Below are 6,786 nucleotides of genomic sequence, written 5' to 3' on the forward strand. Positions count from 1 at the left end.
CTAGGGGGAAAAAGGAATCATTAAATATACATATCTATCATAAAAAAAGACAAAAATGAAGGGGAAAATAGTAATTAAATTAATAAAAATACAGTTCAGCTGTTTGGACACTTGCCCCTGCTACTTAAAAAAAATCTGCTTCTTAAATTTAAGGCTAAAAAATTGGAGATAGACATACTGACTGTTCTCACACTGGTAGTAACATAAAGATTGTGAAATAGCTCACAGCTATGTCTTTAAAGAGGAGTTTCTTGGCATTAAATGCCATATTTGGTGGCTCTGCATTGTGTGACTTCAGAACAGGAAAGCAGTTACCTTCACAAGAGGCTGTCTGCTCCTCTTGAGAAGACTCTACAGGTGCACCTGCAGCAAAATTGTAGCTTTAAAAATACATCCAAGTAACCAACTTCAATATTTTAAGTGACCATTCTTTAAACTTTATTGCAAAATTATATTGCAGCAAAAAAAAAAACAAACAAAAGCCTCCCTCTGAACACAGTATTAAATATAACTGACAAGCACAAAGAAGTCTAAAGAAAGTACATGTCTTAAAAAAACCCTCTGAAAATAATACACCCCTTTGGGAAGCAGCTCTATTTTTTCCACGGAGCACGATACACTGAAGGAAGCTGAAAGGAAGCAGTGTTTCTATACATTGTATTTTACCCGTCTACCGTTTTGGGGCACTCTGGCTATTTTAGGTGTATCTAAGCGAGGCGGTTTCATTGTATCCAGCCTGCGGGAARCGCAGGGAGAGGCTCTGCTGGCCTCGCCTCCCAGGCCCCCTACAATTCCTAGCAATTTCGCTGCAGTTGGGAGTAGAAACTTGGAGCCARCTATCACGAATCAGTAGGCTGGGAAGCTCACATAGGCGGAGCTCTTAGTGCCAGAGCTGCTTAAGTTCCTCTCCTGAACTCTCCACAAAACCCACCCCAGCGCATCCTCAGGAGCACGTTGTTTGTTGGACACACGCCCCGGTTCAGCCGCGCAAGCCCCAGTGCCCGCGGGCGGCCTTGGGCTTTGCCAAGCCACAACGGGCCGTTTTGGACAGACCCCTCAGCAGCGTGAAACCGAGATACCCATTCACATCACGCCTACTTCGCATGACACGGTCCCTTTCACAAACACACACCCCCAGGTTTCAGACACTGTTGCACAGGACAGAGTTCTTGAATTATCCCCAAAGCTTTAGCCTAGTTGGTRTCTTACTCGCGTAAATTCAACTGTAAAATCTTTGGAACAATCTCATCCCCCCGTTTTACTTTTGTGCCAAGCCAAGCTCGCGCTCTCCTGGGCACCAGAGAAGCCCAGGTCACACAACATTTCCTGCTCTATACGTACGAGGAGACCTCAGGCTAAAGTGAATCCTGCCTGTAGAGCAGAAGTGCCCGGAGAGAGACCTGCTCCGTTGGCGCTCCGTGCTTGCAGCAGGTGCTATAAACTATAAATCTGTAACACACTTTCTAGATCAGCTTGAGAATTTTGCTCTTCACCTGTGAAGACAATCCAGGCAGGAGTCCAGTTATGCAGGAAGGCTTCAAAGCGCCTACATGGAATCTGTTTAAAGTCTGAAAGAAGCTCTAAGTTACACCGATGCTGGTGTTTACATGTGGCAAAGGGAACAATTCGGTTTGATGCAGAATCCTTTAGACTTCCCAAACTGTGGGGCTGCTGCATTCATTCTCTGTTCTGCTCTGGCTCATGGATTTACTCCRTATTACGTTAATTTTTGTACTTGGGCAATTTTGTTTTATGCTAACCAAGGCTGCACAAGTAGAACCAAATAAAAGTTATCACTTGGCCTCTGAAAATATTGTTTTAAAGCAGTATAAGCTGGGAACTTAGCAGCATTAGTAATCTGAAATACTTATAAGTAAGAGCAGAAGATTGCTTTAAAATAAAATTTCTACTAGAACAAAACAGAATTTTTATGTGTGGAAAACAGGTGCATTTGGGAATCTGGGAATCAATAATGAAAGCACTAAAAAAATACTGTGTTAAAACACAGTATTAATGTCACGATATGCAGCATAACTTCAGAAATAACTTACTCCCTCAGCACAGACTCCTTAAAAGTGTTAGGGGAGCAGCAAGCATTAGAGTTGCCTCAACAAAATCAGTGTTTGGGACAATATTTCATACTTCAGCTCCTTCTAAATGGCTTTTATACAAGAAAATCCTCCTGCATTTGTGCTATGCACAAACTTGCAYGGGAACACAAGGGGAGAAAGCAACACCTGGGTAGGTTTAGCTTAAAAGAAGTGCCCTACCTATAAAACACAGCCGTGTTGAGGTTGTTGCTCCTGCTTCAACTCGGACATTGACTGCTATCACACAATGAGGAGGCCGAGGGGTGAAGAACCGCCCTTGGCATCCCCGTCACCCCTGCTCATTTGTGATGTGAATRCCCAAGTCCAGCAGGGGTTTCCACAATAGCCACATGCTCGCAACAGGTTTCRTGGATTACCTAACAGGTATTTATCCTGCTTTGGAAAAGAAAGCAAAAGAAAGGAACTCAAAATAGAGCATAAACTAAAGGTCTGAGCCAAAGACTGAGCAGAAGCACAAGTGCCAAGAGACAAACGTGAGAGATTTCTAGTTATCTAGTTAAGGAAAACAGCTGCTACAGTTGCACAAAATATTCCATATTCTGTATTTTAAAGCATGCAGAAGAAGTTATCAGGAGGTTGCTCTTTAAAGCAGTCAATTAGAAAGTTCACTTATACCTAAAACAATTTCCTTATTGTGTCTGCCCTGCCTCCTAGGCCAAGCCTTGGCGTCAGCAGGGACAGGGACAAGGGCGTATGTCCAGCTCTTAAAAGGCACCAGTACAGGGGCTGCTTTAATAGTTTTAACATGATTTGGTATGATTTGTGTGGTGTAGGTCTTGTAAGGGAAGCATTTGCCTCATCTTCATAAGATTTTACTGCATTTTGTGTCCCATCACAAAGCTGGAGAGAAAGCCCTGCATTTTGAAAGCCAAACTGCAAAACCAAATKGCTGATAGAAGCCAGGAGGTACCCCTAGGAACTTAAGCCTTGAGTGCTCAGTCAAAATGAGCACAAAGTGCAGAGCATCCTTTTAAATCGATCAGGACGGCCAGCACACAGACCTCAAGTCCCCAGTCTGCTGCTAACGTGTCTTCCCAGGCTCCTCCAAAGTCCACAGATTCAATGAATTGCTCTGAAAGGAGCGATGCACCCACGGCCACTCCCCTGGGGACCGACCAGGGGCAGGCAAGGACATCTGTGTGCTCCCCCCAGGCTGCCTCCCGTCCACACCCACGGCCTGACCGTGGGGCAAGGCAGGGCYGGAACGCACCAGTCTCTCCCCACTGACCTATGGGGACATTGTGCAACTAATCTGTTCATAGAAGCTCATAAGGAATAGCACGGCTTGGGATGAAGACAACCGTGACAACTCAGGGCATTTTTGATAACTTAGCAAGAATTTATACTGTACTTGGGTATTTACAATATAGCACTGATTTGCTGTTACGTAAGCAGGAAGAGCTGCCAGTTCCCTTTTACAAGTGAAGTACCTACATAGCATTACACTTCTTTTGAGGAAATCGTCACAAGGCTATGCAAGTATTGGCACGATTAACCCATGCCACTTGGCAATCCTTCATTCTTCAGCAGTAAACAGCTGGTTTTAGCTGTTTAACATGGTTTAGCTGTTTAACATGTTTAGCTGTCTTGCTTAACATGGTCATGTGCAAAGCAAAGACCGAGTTGTTGAAGATGGTCTTAAATACAGACTATGAATACAAGTGGAGAGGGAAAACCAGAGATGAAGCTGTTTTGAGGAACACAGTGACACAGAAAACACACAATCCTACTCTGGAAATTGTAGAGTCCTCTACAAAAGATTCTGAAGCATCTATGCCCTGTTTAGGGATGGGAGATGGGAGGGAAAACCCCCAAGATGGAGGCTCTGTCCATTTATTTACAGCATTTTAAAGCTGAGGATGTCCAGCTGCTTGACCATAGCCCATTTCAAAAGCAATGCGTGCAAGTCAGCGAGGACAGTTGAGGAGTGAAGCAAGCTGAAAGGACATTGAATCTCTGGCCAGATGTTGCTTTGCTCAAGACCGTGGATGCACATTGTCTAAACTGCAGTCATTGCTAAATGTGCTCATAAATTTGCTAAGARGCAACCAAGAGAGATACTAAAAGAAGCAACAGCACTAATATTACCCAAGAATAAATGTTAAACCAGTTGCTATGTGGACATACCTTCTAGATCTTGTTACTTTTCTACTCTTGACACTTTTCTTACAACCATCACACACACAGAAWCACAGAATAAATTCAGGTTGGAAGGGAGCTCAGGAAGATCAGCCTCAAGACTGAATGCTTGACTTAAAAAGTAGACACAGTACCACTACAGAACAGACTATAACCCACAAAAGGAAGCCCTGATGAATTTTACCAAAACTCCTTTAAGCATTCAAGAACTATGACAAAAGCTAACCACAAGAACGACAGCAAGTTGACTCTGCAGTCTCAGAAATATTTCACTTATTAAAATGGTTTGGTTCTCATATACATAAGAATAGAAATTCTATTAAGCTGGCAGGAGAGAGTGGGAAGGCAGAGGAGGGTTAACTAGYCCCTCATGCTTCTAAAGTGTACCTCAACATGGAAACAAAAATCCAAGTGCAAATAAAAACCCAAACACCCCCTTTATATTTAAGGAAGTAATAAAGCCCAGTTAGAAGTTAAGTCACAGCCATTCCCAGGTGGTGAAGGTGCAGAACGTAGCTGTGACTAGGAACAGCCAGAGGCACCACCAYGGTGTGTGGCAGTTATGCTGCCCCTCACCCCGGCTTATTTCAGTTGAGTTTGCCACTCGGCAGGAAACGCACAGCTGTGACCAGCTAAAATAAGTTCCCAGACGCACGGCTTGTCCGCGCACACTTGGCAAAACCTGCTGGGAGCACCAGGATACTGCCAGGGCTGCCGTACATGTAACTTAGGAAGTCTCCATTTGAAATTCTGGATGGAATCCACCAAAATGAAATTTTAAGTAAATGAGTTGACTGAGATACAATCTGGATACAACAGCTAAGAATGATGAAACAAAACAAAAAGCCTSTTCCCTAAGTACAGAAATTTAAACATGCCTTTTTTTTTGTATGTAATTGAGCAATAATCTTATTTCAGAATTCATCTGAATTTCATCTGCAAGAAAAAGTTACATCAGTGGGGTAAAAAAATGACCAGATAGTCTCCCTAATACACAACTTGCAATCAGAAGAAAATCCACATAAAACTGAAGTTTTAAGGCCAACTACTTGCACTGGAAGCTTCAGGAGTTTCCCAGTCTTGGGAAAGTTAACTTTTATGGAAGTCATTTAAGAAACAAATTGCTACGTCAGGGCTTTTAATACAGGTAACAGAAATTTTAGACAGAATGTGAAAAAAAAAATCACAAAGTTAGAGCGCATAAAATACTATTGACACCCAGCGCTTTATGCTCTTCAAAAGACCAACATGAATCACTACTTGTACAGACCTCAGTGTAGCTGATAAACAGAAATATTTTCTTCTTCAAGTTGGGAGCGAATGAGTGCCAGGGAACACCTAATTGCCTGTGGGAGCAAGAGCAAAGTAGGTTGCTCCAAAGTCACCTATTCAGCACCACTGTCTAATGACACATTATTCTGACTTATTTCCAGGCCAAGCTCCACCTAGTTCTCCTGGCCAGAAAAGTAGTTGTCACCTTTATGAGCATCTACAGGGATAAAACTATTACTTTCTGTAGCTAAGCACACTGGACCTGGAAAAGTATGGAGTAAATATAGTATTTCAATTAAATGATTTTTTTAATTAATATTTTTATTTAAAACTGCAGGCACCTTAAGCATTTTTGTCTGCTTAACCCTAGAGGTACCCCGGAAATTTGCTGAAACTTAACTGTAAACCTTAAAGAAGCTACAGAGGCAAGAGGAATTCAAGCCTGGCAGATTATAACCCTATGTTGGCAGGAGATGCAGTGCAGAGACGGGGAGAAAAGACGTCCTGACCACTCTGGTGCTGACAGGCACTYGGGAAGTCTTCTCCAGCCTCTGGAAAGCCAGAAGCTGTTCGTGAGGCTCAGAAGAAGCAAAACTGTGTCAAGAAGCAAGGCAAGAGGAGATGAGTGCAGAAAACAGGTGACGAAAGGCTTTCTCAACCCTACAGAAAGGAAATTTGGGACAAACTTTGCAAGAGCGGATAGGAGGAAAAATGTTATTCCCGTAATACTGAGAACTCCAAGAAAGTTTCTTGTCACGGTCTTGATTAGGAAGTTAAAATAGGGATTTAGACGCTAGCTGCAGTAACAGCTGAAAACGCCTCGAGATTGAGCTTTAAAGATGACTCGAATGCCCAACGCAGGCGCGTGCTGAACAGGCCGAGCTGCCGGCTCTGCCTCTGCCCCCGCGCACCCCAACGTGCGCCTCTGCTCGAGAGGAGCCCAGGAGCCCTCCAAGGCCTCTGGGGTGCGGGGTAAAACCCACGCGTGCCCGTTGTCTGCCCACCCCCGGCACGAACAACAGGTTCCAAGAGAATCGGGGTGAGCGGAATAGCTGCTGAGAGCACTTAGCTTAACGTTTACTCACTCCTCCTCGCTTACCTTTTAAAGCCCCCCACACGAAAGCTGCAGATTTCAGACGTTACCAGCAGGCAACACGAGGTGCCAGGGAGCAGAAGCCTGAGCTACACCACGGAGCCCGCACGCACTAAGCGATTAGCCACGTTGCGGGGGGAATCGGCGGCACCCGGCGCGGGCTGCGGCGCC

The sequence above is a fragment of the Nothoprocta perdicaria genome, unplaced genomic scaffold (assembly GCF_003342845.1).
Source record: "Nothoprocta perdicaria isolate Ctin4 unplaced genomic scaffold, notPer1 scaffold_319, whole genome shotgun sequence".
NCBI lineage: Eukaryota > Metazoa > Chordata > Aves > Tinamiformes > Tinamidae > Nothoprocta > Nothoprocta perdicaria.